General features: G+C 36.2%; 1 protein-coding gene across 1 annotated transcript in view; it reads left to right on the forward strand.

Annotated features, from left to right (window-relative positions):
- The first annotated feature begins 443 nt into the window (after positions 1-443).
- Positions 444-13202, forward strand: part of Vinc (vinculin) — a 66686-nt gene continuing 53927 nt past the window's right edge. Inside the window, exon 1 of the mRNA XM_067780746.1 lies at positions 444-563. The gene's annotated coding sequence lies outside the window, so the exon portion shown is untranslated. The remainder of the gene's footprint in view (positions 564-13202) is intronic.

Below are 13202 nucleotides of genomic sequence, written 5' to 3' on the forward strand. Positions count from 1 at the left end.
AAAAATGGTTGAAATTAATAACTCGGCGCATGAAAATACTCGACCAAATAACTTAGTTCTCGATTCCACTAATTGTCATAACAATCCCTTATGCTAAAGGCTGGAATTACCCATTTCAAATTTTTCATTCCAGTTCATTTTGCGGTTAGTGTTTGATATGTTTTTGAAATCTATTGTTAAGGAATTCAAATATTGGTAAGTAAAAATATATAATATATGTACATATAAAAAGAGTAGAGTTTGATTAATGATGACATGTAGAACAAAGTATGTTATGCGGCATACTCGAAGATTGCCGAGCAAAGCTCGGTCGCCCAGGTACTACTTTTCTTATTAGAAAATCTGAAAGTGAAAGCAACCCTATTTCTGTCCCTAGTTGTGACGCGCCTGCATTGCAGTGCAAAAGTCTCTCGACCTAGTGTTTAAAAGATGGGGAGAGCATAAACAAACTAAAAATAGATAAAAAAAAAATAAAATATAGTGAAATTGAATTTGTATTGAGTTGTTGAATTGAATTGTGTCAGCGGTTGAGTAAAATCAGTTTGACTGGAGCGCTTGGGCGAGTAAGTGGAAATATTTAGGTGGTGGGGTTTGCGCGCATTTGTGGTTCATGTAGAGGAAGGCATAATTAATTAAGAGCAAATGAGAAGAAGAATAGAAAAAGCAGCGTGAAAAAAAACAAACAAAAAATTTAAGGCGGGGAAAATATTAATTAAAATTAATGATGAATATGAATGAATAATAAATAAACCAGTTGAAATTAATTAACTAAAGATAAAGAAAGTTGTGGCGCTATTAGGCTGCTCGTGCTGGTGAAATGGCAGCGGGCGAACGGGTTTTAATCACTCGTTATTAATGTGATGATCTGAAAGTTAAGCGAAATGTGTGAATAAGAAATGAGCAGAAGTTGCGGCAATGTGGGGATCAAATAGAACAAATTTTGTATGGCAATTAATAAATTGAAGAATTTTTTGAAAACAACGAGTATAATGGAATAGAAAAAATCAAATAAGAAAATCTTCAATTTAAAAAAATGCTAAAGTTCTAAAAATAATTTAAAGGAATACCAAAAAAACACAAAAAAATTTTTTTTAATTAAAAAATCAAATAAAAATATATAATTTTAAAAAAATTCTAAAAAAAAAGATTTAAATAAATACTAAAAAGCACAAAAAAAATTTTCTTCATGTTTGAAAAACTAAAAAAAATTAAATGAATAAAATGGAAGAAAAAACCAAATTAAAACATTAAATTAAAAAATGCTAAACTTCTAAAACAACCTTAAATAAATACTAAAAAACAAAAAATTTATTTTCTTCAAGTTCGAAAAACTAAAAAAAAATTAAATAATGAATATAATGGAATAAACAAATAAAAAAAAAAAATTGAAAAAATGCCAAAATTCTAAAAAACCTTAAATAAATAATAAAAACAAAAAATTTTCTTCAAGTTTGAAAAAAATAAATAATGAATATAATGGAATAAACAAATCAGATAACCACATTAAATTAAAAAAAATGCTAAAATTCTAGAATAAATACTAAAACAACACAAACAAATTTTTTCAAAACCAAAAATCATGTAAAAAATGCTGACTTTTTTAGGATATGATTTAAATAAATACTAAAAATCACAAAAGCCTAATTTTTCAAGTTTGAAAAAAAATTAAATAACGAAAATAATGGAATAAAACAAAACAAATCAAATAAAAAAATATTAAATGAAAAAATGCTAAAATCCAAAAAAAAAATTAAATAAATACTAAAACAAGTAAGGAAGGTTAAGTTCGGGTGTAACCGAACATTACATACTCAGTTGAGAGCTATGGTGACAACATAAGGGAAAATAACCATGTAGGAAAATGAACCGAGGGAAACCCTGGAATGTGTTTGTATGACATGTGTATCAAATGAAAGGCATTAAAGAGTATTTTATGAGGGAGTGGGCCATAGTTCTGTAGGTGGACGCCATTTAGGGATATAGCCATAAAGGTGGATCAGGGTTGACTCTAGAATGCGTCTGTATGATATGGGTATCAAATGAAAGGTGTTAATGAGTATTTTAAAAGGGAGTAATCCTTAGTTCCATAGGTGGACGCCGTTTCGAGATATCGCCACAAAGGTGGACCAGGGGTGACTCTAGAATGTGTTTGTACGATATGGGTATCAAATTAAAGGTATTAATGAGGGTTTTAAAAGGGAGTGGTGGTTGTTGTATAGGTGGTCGCCTTTTCGAGATATCGCCATAAAGGTGAACCAGGGGTGACTCTAGAATGCGTTTGTACGATATGGGTATCAAATGAAAGGTGTTAATGAGTATTTTAAAAGGGAGTAATCCTTAGTTCCATAGGTGGACGCCGTTTCGAGATATCGCCATAAAGGTGGACCAGGGGTGACCCTAGAATTTGTTTGTACAATATGGGTATCAAAAGAAAAGTGTTAATGAGTATTTTAAAAGGGAGTAATCCTTAGTTCCATAGGTGGACGCCGTTTCGAGATATCGCCATAAAGGTGGACCAGGGGTGACCCTAGAATTTGTTTGTACAATATGGGCATCAAACGAAAGGTGTTAATGAGTATTTTAAAAGGAAGTGGGCCTTAGTTCTATAGGTGGACGCCGTTTCGAAATATCGCCATAAAGGTGGACCAGGGGTGACTCTAGAATGTGTTTGTACGATATGGGTATCAAATTAAAGGTATTAATGAGGGTTTTAAAAGGGAGTGGTGGTTGTTGTATAGGTGGTCGCATTTTCGAGATATCGCCATAAAGGTGGGCCAGGGGTGACCCTAAAATTTGTTTGTACAATATGGGTATCAAAAGAAAGGTGTTAATGAGTATTTTAAAAGGGAGTAATCCTTAGTTCCATAGGTGGACGCCGTTTCGAGATATCGCCATAAAGGTGGAGCAGGGGTGACTCTAGAATTCGTTTGTGCAATATGGGTATCAAACGAAAGGAGTTAATGAGTATTTTAAAAGGGAGTGGGCCTTAGTTCTATAGGTGGACGCCTTTTCGAGGTATCGCAATAAAGGTGGACCAGGGGTGACTTTAGACTTTGTTTGTACGATATGGGTATCAAATGAAAGGTGTTAATGAGTATTTTTAAAAGGGAGTGGGCCTTCGTTCTATAGGTGTTCGCCTTTTCGAGATATCGCCATAAAGGTGGACCAGGGGTGACTTTAGAATATGTTTGTACGATATGGGTATCAAATGAAAGGTGTTAATGAGTATTTTAAAAGGGCGTGGGGCTTAGTTCTATAGGTGGACGCCTTTTCGAGATATCGCCATAAGGGTGGACCAGGGGTGACTCTAGAATGAGATTGTACGATATGGGTATAAAATTAAAGGTATTAATGAGAGTTTTAAAAGGGAGTGGTGGTAGTTGTATATGTGAAGGCGTGTTCCAGATATCGACCAAAATGTGGACCAGGGTGACCCAGAACATCATCTGTTGGATACCGCTAATTTATTTATATATGTAATACCTGCCAAGATTTTAAGGGTTTTTATTTCGCCCTGCAGAACTTTTTCATTTTCTTTTACTTAATATGGTAGGTGTCACAACCATTTTATAAAGTTTTTTCTAAAGTTATATTTCGCGTCAATAAAACAATACAATTACCTTACCATGTTTCATCCCTTTTTTCGTATTTGGTATAGAATTATGGCATTTTTTTCATTTTTCGTTCATTTTTCATACCAAGATAAAGTGAGTTCAAGTAAGCACGTGAACTAAGTTCATTAAAGATATGTCGATTTTTGCTCAAGTTATCGTGTTAACGGACATGCGGAAGGACAGACGGATGACTGTGTATAACGTGTTAACGTCATAAAATCTATGCCCTACCAAATTTCAAAAGGATTGGTTAATTTTGTTCGACTTATGGCGTTAAAAGTATCCTAGACAAATTAAATGAAAAAGGGCAGAGCCACGCCCATTTTGAAATTTTCTTTTAGTTTTGTATTTTGTTGTACCATATCATTACTGGAGGTGAATGTTGACATAATTTACTTATATACTGTAAAGTTATTAAGTTTTTTGTTAAAATTTTACTTTAAAACAATTTTTTTTTTAAAAGTGGGCGTGGTCCTTCTCCGATTTTGCTAATTTTTACTAAGCGTACATATAGTAATAGGAGTAATGTTCCTGCCAAATTTCATCATGATATCTTCAACGGCTGCCAAATTACAGCTTGCAAAAGTTTTAAATTACCTTCTTTTAAAAGTGGGCGGTGCCACGCCCGTTGTCCAAAATTTTACTAATTTTCTATTCTGCGTCCTAAGTTCAACTCATCTACCAAGTTTCGTCGCTTTATCTGTCTTTTGTAATGAATTATCCCACTTTTTCGGTTTTTCGAAATTTTCAATATCGAAAAAGTGGGCGTGGTTATAGTCCGATATCGTTCATTTTAAATAGCGATCTGAGATGAGTACTCAGGAACCTACACACCAAATTTCATCAAGATACCTCAAAATTTACTCAAGTTATCGTGTTAACGGACGGACGGACGGACGGACATGGCTCAATCAAATTTTTTTTCGATCCTGATTATTTTGATATATGGAAATCTATATCTATCTCGATTCCTTTATATATATACAACCAACCGTTATCCAATCAAACTTAATATACTCTGTGAGCTCTGCTCAACTTAGTATAAAAATGCAAGTTTGAAAAACTACGAAAAAATTTAAATAACGAATATAATGAAATAAAAAAATCAAATAAAAACACTAAATTAAAAAAAATGCCAAAATTCTAAAAACAATTTAAATAAATACAAAAAAAAACACAACATTTTTTTTTCAAAATCAAGTAAGAAATATAAAATTTAAAAAAATGCTGAAGTTTAAAAAAGTCATTTAAACAACACAAAAAACGTATTTTTCAAGTTTGAAAACGAACAAAAAAATTTTAAATAACGAATATAATGGACTAAGACAAATCAAATAAAGAAAATATTAAATGAAAAACATGCTACAAGTCCAAACAAATTTTATAAATACTAAAAAAAAATATCATGTTTGGAAAACTAAGAAAAAAATATTTAAAAAAAGTGCAGCAAAATATATTTACAAAGATTGAAATAAGTGAAAATGGGAAATAAAGTAAAAAGTGAGGAAACACAAAAAACATTTTAAAAAATCTCAAATTTGAACTGTCGCAGATTTAGCTTCTCTTCTTCTACTTCTACTTTGAAGAGTGTTATCGAAAGTTACCTTAAAGGTCTTTGTGTGGCTCACAGTCGATAGCGTAAGACCAGTGGCGTGAAGGTCCAATATTTGCGTCCTCTGTTCCTTCCACGCCATAAACAGAGTTGGTCGGTGGTAGTGCCAACGAGGTGGGAGTTAACTATTTATTTTTGAAACTAATTCGTCTATCGAGGGGCCTGTTCTGTTTGCCATTATCGTGCAGTCATCGGCATAGGAAATAATAGTGACTCCTTTTTATGGGGAAGGCAGCTTTGATATGTATAAATTAAACAGAATTGGGGATGGGACAGCACCCTTTGGCACCCCCTGTTTCATTCTTCTAAATTTTGAGGTTTCGTTCCTAAAATGAACCGACGCTTGCAGACCATTCAGATAATATGCGTTCCATTTTTTTAGACAGGGGGAAGGGGTGAAACTTCTATGTCTTAGAGTAGTGTGCCGTTTCCTTCAAGAGTAAAATCAGGCTCGTGGACAAACATAGATACAATAATATATAGAAAGGTAAACATACATATATGTATGTGTATGTATAAGTATAAATTTCTAGAAAATTACCAAAATGGTTCAAAAATATTGATTAAAAGTGCAAAAATATGTTTCGAAGCATAAATCCAAAAATAGTTTCCCTAAATCGTGAACTTTTACAGCCACCCACGCAACATAACAGCTTCCGAAAGTAAAAATATCGAAACTTTTTCTCTATACCACCAAAATCTCTATATAGACATAATCATGCTAGCATGACGCACTGCGTACATACATATATACCTCAATAGGTGCAAACCCTATAGGAAAGAACTTACCAATAAACAAGTAAATATGGGACTGTCTTCGGCTGTGCCGTAGATCTTATACCTTTCAAGAATGGAGCTGAACAATAATCTGATGAAATTTGAAACAATTATAAAATCTGAACAATCAGCTTTATAGGATATAAAAATAAAAAGAAATGTAAGGCGCGATAACCTCCGAAGAGATTTTAGGCCGAGCTTCTCTTCAAATTTGCGTCGTGCGCCCTTTTTAATTTTTCCTACAAATTAGGGGGTTCCGAACGGCATCTGCGAGGTAGATGAGTTTTCACTGAGAGCTTTTCATGGCAGAAGTACACTCAGAGTTCTTGCCAAACACTGCCGAGGGGCGACCCCGCTTAAATGGAATCCGCAGCTCTAGGAAACTCTTATTTTATGAAATATAAGCTTTTTAATTTCCAAATTTAGTAAAATTTCAACTTAAGTCCTGCACTTAAAATTCGGGTCGCACATGTCGATAGCAAATCAACCTACCCCTAAAAATCAACAAAAGTTTGAGAATCGTGGCACCTTATATAAAATCCAACCCATTTCAAGCTTCGAGCTTTTAAAATGGGGGGAAATGATAAAACCCATCTCCGATTCGGCCGGTTCTAATAAATGTCTAATCGGATACCAAAATATACCCACTCACGAAATTTTTTCAAGATATCTCAAAAATTGAGGGACTAGTCTGCGGTCAAACAGACAGACGGACAGACGCAACATTGCAATATCAACTCAGCTCGACATCCTCATAATTCCGGTATAATTATTGGTAGCTTATCTTCTTCTTTAAGGACAATTTTCGATTTTCGGACCAAACTTATTATGCCATTTCATTTTCATTAAAGACATTAAAATATGTCGTGGGCATATTGCATACCACATTCTAAATGTCTGAAATACCCGGTTCAGTGCTCTATCCATGCAGTGATCCCCAGATATCGATCTTTGTGCAATAGTCAATAGGACCATTAGACTCTATGCTCAGTATTTTGCCTCCAGTTCATCTTGAGTATGAAAATAACCCTTACGTACTTCGCACAAAGACTTAATTCTTGACCGTATTTCGCGTTTTCGTTCTGGTGATGAAGACAGCTCTGTCATTAATAGATTAAGGATGAGTCCTGATGTCTCCGCTTATTCTGCTCAACTTACTCAGCGCTACCTTCACGATAACACTGAACCCGCCGAACGCCAGTTCTACTATGTATTGGGCAAAGGTCACCACTTGAACACCATTTATGTTAAGTTGACGAAATATGAATACCACCCTGCGCATTTCCCAGTGTATTTTAACATAACTATGACAATGCGTCACAGCCCCGCGCATGGCTTTCTTAACCTATGCATTGATGGTGGTAAGAGGTAGAGTTTTACGCCGATAACTATATCGGCGGCGGCGGCGTAGGCACTATTATATACCGGCGGCGGCGTCGTGAGCGGCGCGCCGGCTTACGCCGATGTTCTTACTTTATAAAGCTTGATTTTTCTACTTAAAAAATAATATTTAGGAAAGGTTTTGGTTATATGTATTTAAGGAAATCAACGTCTTGGCCATTTCGGAAAGGTCCCGGGGTTTGCCTCAAAGTCTCGCGGATCATTCAGCTCCTTGCGGGGGGACTGCTGCGTAGGCCGAGTAAGTACTTAAAATGATCACACTTTTGTCTGTATGTCTCGTACAAAGCGTAGTTTCACCGAAGGAGATGTTCTGGTCTAACTCCTAATACTCGATGTAGACACGATTTCTTTAAATTATTTGTGGCCATTTGCTGGTCACGCACAAAAGTGGCTTACGGTTGCTATTAACGGCCTTTTAATACTCGTGGCTCTCGTGGCACAGTTTTAACGATTAACACCAACGCTGGCCTTTTGGTGATCGCGCCAAGTGCGCCTCTAGTTTTTTCGGCTGTTTTAAGAGCTATAACTCCCGATATGCGAACAGTAGTAATCCCGTCTACCACCAGTCACTACCACGCCTTCTGGCCCTCACACCACATGCCAGCACAGAAGTTATAGGACTACGGCTTCGAACTCATACCTTCGTCGACGTCACTTTCCTAGAAGCCCTAGGTGTAACACCGAAGACTTTCTAACTGATTTTTTTGTCCCGCTATACTGCCGAGGTGGGGTGATGGTAGCGTGCTCCTCCTACCACACCGAAGATCGTGGGTTCACGAGCCGGGCATGTCAGATGCCGTTCGGAGTAGGCATAAAACAATTTGTAAGAAAAATTAAAAGGAGCACGACGCAAATTGGCCAAAAATCTCTCGGAGGCCATCGCGCCTACCAGAGAAACACCTAGCACTACCAGAGAAACACCTTAAAACATTCGGCCAAGTCTGCCGCCCTCGAACTCATAAGCAGTCCAAGTGGATATTATTGCGTTACTTATAGATGAAAATAGTATAATCCTACATAATAAATTTTACAAAGACCGTGGATAATTTTTTTTAAATGTGGACCAAAATTTGTTAAATCAAAACGATATTTAAGAATGAAAGTCGACCGATTTTAAGTTGAAAGATGTTAATGTTAGGCTCAGTCCAAACTGTTGTTTTCATGCCTTTTTATACAAGAATTCATTGTAAATAACAGCGTAGCTTCAGTTTTCAGCCTAGTTCGACTGTCTACTACGTTAGGGTAGTAGAACACCCGGTCATTTGTTCGACTGTCTTGGGAAAGCTTTTGCTTCACCAATTTCAGTGTTCCTGCGAAGGACAAAGCCTCACCTGGTTAATATGTATATGTGCAAAGTGATTTTTCAAACCCTTCTCATACGTGCATATATCATCAACTTAACCCTTTCGCTACAACTTTTGAACGGTTTGATTAAAAAATCTAATTTTTTCAATTCGTACTCATATTGGCCCCGGGAATACCAATTACTACTCCGTTTTAAAAAATTTCAAAGCTAAATGTGTTTTTTGGAGTGTATCCATATGGATACAAATTTTGTGTACGGTAAAGAAAAATGCTGAAATTGAGCTATGCTTTATATTAAATTTTTATTTGTTTCAAGTGTTAAAATACATAAAAATTCATCTTTTACAATAAACAAGGCATAAATATAAATATATGATATAAAAAATATACATTTCAAATTCATATACATAAATTAAAATACATAAAGACAAAAATTATACTTACAATATAAAAAGAAGAAAGAACTAAGATAAATAATTTATCAAATTAAATTGTATTTGCATTTGAGATATAATGAAAGTCCCTGAAACAATCTCGTAATCCATTTGGAATGCACAAAAAAACATCGCATTTTGAGCATTTGTATCTGGTTTGTCCCGTACATCCTTCCATTTTGCATCTACCTTTATCCTTCGAATGTTTCGGCCAATGTTGGTTTCCGTCATATCGAACTGAAACGATGGTGCGGATTTACGTCTTTTCCCGGAGGTCGTTGGGCTGATAGGGATATCCTCATTTAGACATAATGTTGGGCGCCCCCGTTTACGAGAACAAGCGTGTTGATTTGACCTAGCTATAAGTCCATTCGCAATATCGTTACGAAAGCTGAGTAAGTCCATATATTTATGTTTGAACCCATTGCTTTCGTGATCCATTCTGTACTCTAACCACGAATTGCATACTGCCAAATCTACAAAGTGGTCAAATATCTTCAGAGTCCACTTTTTAGATCTTATGGAAATTCTGTACAAGGAGAGCAGGAAATCCAATTTATCTACCCCTCCCATATTCTTATTGTACTCTGCTACAATGTTTGGTTGTGTTATTTGACTGTTTAACTTTTTTTCAGCAGAATACCGGGATACTGCATTTAGGGGCTCATGACCGTGGATTGATGACACAAGCTGCACAATTCCTCCATCAAGCCATCTGAGAAGAAAAATGTTATCTGCTCTCTCTATACGATGGTCAAAACTTCCACGGCCTTCTTTTTGCAACTGCTTTTCATTTTTTAAATCAAGTTTGCCAAATCTATTTCCTCTGATAGTGCCAGTAGCCCAAATGCATTTTTGGCGTAAATATAATATTAAATTTAAAGTCGAGAAATAGTTATCGAAGTACATTTTATGATTTTTTTCTTCTGGAATAGTTTTTGAAAGGTGAATGACAATATCAGAGCTAAACCCAAACTTTGATTCAGTTAATATTGTGCCTTTTCCTTGGTATATCTCAAAATCATATAGTATGCCTTTTGAGCTGCATAGGCAAAACAGTTTCATTCCCCATTTGATGGGTTTCTTTGGCATATATTGCCTCAAAGAAGTCCTTCTTTTAAATGGAACTATCATCTCATCCACACAAAGGTTTTCGTCTAAAGGTTTCGTGTAGGTTTTTTGTATAAACATATTTATAAGTGGACGAATAAGATGCAGTTTATCGCTATGTGGTGAACTAGTTGTAAACTTTAACCCATTTCGCAAAGAATGGAATCTTTGTCTCGACATACTTTAGGGGAATAATGGTATTACGGTACCCATTGTCCAGTACATTTCCAAACGCGGATAACCGATTGTACCAATCATTATTTCTAGAGATAGAAATTTTAAAAGTTCTTGAGTAGTCAAATTTAAAGATTTCCCATTTTTAATTGTTGACGTCTGGTTTGTTGAAGATACCAGTTCCTGAAGAAATTCTCCTGTGAAATACTCCAAAAAATACTCTATGGGTAATTTAATAGGTTTCTTTGAGCAAGATTCAATAAAAGTAGCCTCTGGAGTGGTCCAAGACCCTTTTTTCCAACGAAATTGGTCGGCCTTTTTCAATGGCACCTGTGGAGTTTGGAAAACACCCCTCTTTTGAACTGTCCCATCAACTGAATGGCTCGCTACTATATCAATTTCCCCAGAACCCTCGTCATTAGCAACATCTATATCCTGTATATTTATCTCATACGGCCCTTCTCGAGAAAGCTCTTCTAATAAAAAGGTTTCATTGTTGTCAAGGGCATCTAATAAGTTGTTAGCCAGGTTATCTTCGTCCGATTCATAATCTAAATCAGAAATATCGGAGTCGACAAAAGTTGTTAAAAGTTTTTCAATTTCTTGATCTTTTAATCTTCTAGACATTTTTTTTAATAATTTTACTGTCAGTAGAGCTAAAAACAAACGACTGTTCGATAGCAGCATCAAACGCAAATGATTTTGTTTGCCTTGTGTGTACACCGTTTACAACCAAAACTTGCTTTTGTATCCATATGGATACAAGGCTTGTTTAAAAAATCGGCGATGCTTTTGCAGATAATAAATTTTAAAAATACTTATGCAATATGTTGAATTTACCGATTTTCTACATACTTGATGCGTTCAGAACCAGATATATGCTCACATTTATATGTAATTTGTATATAACAAACCCCATTTTACTCCAAAAAAAACAAAAAAAAAAAGAGATGACCTTTTTTAAAACGCTATATTATTATCAGTCAAAAGTAAACCTTAAATGTTTTTATTGTAAGTGTTTCTGTAAACCTTAAAATATAATAAACAGTTGAAAACTAAGTTACTTTTTTGGGGTGGAGACTGTCAGCGCCCCACAAAGTTGAATGTATCCATATGGATACTGTAACAACCCGCTAATGAAACAACCTATTTAGTTATTAATTTGTACTTTTATTTCTTCTGCTTCGCACGCGGCACTCTTTACATACAGAAATCAACTGAACTCAAATGTCATTGTTTCTCTCAGCAGCATCAGTGTCAGTGTTGTTCAATTCGGGTTGCCACATCCCTCCTTTGTTCACCAGCTTGATTTTCAACCCTTGGCCTGGAGATGGAGTTATTTTAGCCGGAGTAGGTGCGTCTCGATCATCGTCCGGGTCACCTGTAGAAGAAACAGATTGCGGTGGCGTGGCCACTGGTATGCGTGTTTTGGAGGCTGAAGTAGTATCGAGGAAACGGTCCCCCATTCTGGGTGAAATGGGTGGTATTTTCTTCAAGTGAGCTACATTCCTCATAAGAGTTCGGCCTCCCCCACTAACTACCTTTACTATGTTGCCTTTCCTTTCCATGACCTCGTATTCTGTTGGGTCGAAATTAACTTTGTCCCCCACTTCTATGTCTATTTCCTTCGCCCCCCTCTTTATGTCAGCTGCCTCTTTCCCTTTTTGTTTAGCCACACAATCCCTTTCCTTCTCCACTGAATCTGAAAACTCACCAACTAAATCGTGGATGCTCGGTATTTTATCCCTGATGACCCGGCCTAACATTAATTCGGATGGAGCGGTACCCGTGCTACCATGTGGAGTCACGTTATACATAAGCATGAAATTTTGTATTGCTTCTATGTAATTTTCCTTATTCAGCTGGGCTATCTTCAATCGCTTAACCAGATGTTTGTTCATATTTTCTACCTCTCCATTGGCCTGGGGCCAATATGGAGGTGTTTTAATTTGCTGTATCCCGCACGTTTTGCAATATTGCTGAAATTCCATGCTTATGTATTGCCTCCCGTTGTCGGTTCGTAAATATTTAGGAAACCCAAGCCTACTAAAAATTTCTTTCATTGAATCGATTATGGCGAGAGAAGAAATTGACCGAAGAAATTTAAGTTCCATATACCTTGAGTAATAGTCTATTAGTACCAGTATATACTCGCTGTTTGGTAAGGGGCCTAAAAGATCTGTAGCTACACAAACCCACGGTCCCGTAGGGAATGGGGTTCTATCCATTGGAGTAAGATTTGGATCTTTCGAAACTAAAATGCAGTCCCGACAGTTCTTTACAAACTTTTCTACCTCACGATCTATTAGTGTCCACCATACTTTCGACGTTTCATGACGGATTCCCCCGGATGGCCTTCATGTGCCAATTCCAGAACTTTTCGTCGCAATGTGGAAGGAATAATTATCCGCGATCCCCTTCAGAAGAATGCTCCCTACCGTCGAAAGCTCAAATCTAAAAGGATACAGGCTATTAGAAGATGCCGCTTCCCAGGAATTATTGCTCATGCAAGACATTGCATCAACTATTTCCTCATCGTACGCGCTCTTTTCTGCCACTTCTGAGATAGCCATTGACCTTGGAACCGAACTTTCAATCACTCGCAGAATATTTTGTTCACCTTCGAAGTCCAGACAATGCGTCTCTGTGGGTTGACATAGCCGGGATAAAACGTCAGATATGTTTTCTTTCCCAGTCTTGTAAATCACCTTAAATTTATATGCTTGGAGGCGTAGGAGCCACCTTTCAATTCGGGCTGGTGGTTTCGAAGTGGGC

The sequence above is a fragment of the Eurosta solidaginis genome, chromosome 4, assembly GCF_040869045.1.
Source record: "Eurosta solidaginis isolate ZX-2024a chromosome 4, ASM4086904v1, whole genome shotgun sequence".
NCBI lineage: Eukaryota > Metazoa > Arthropoda > Insecta > Diptera > Tephritidae > Eurosta > Eurosta solidaginis.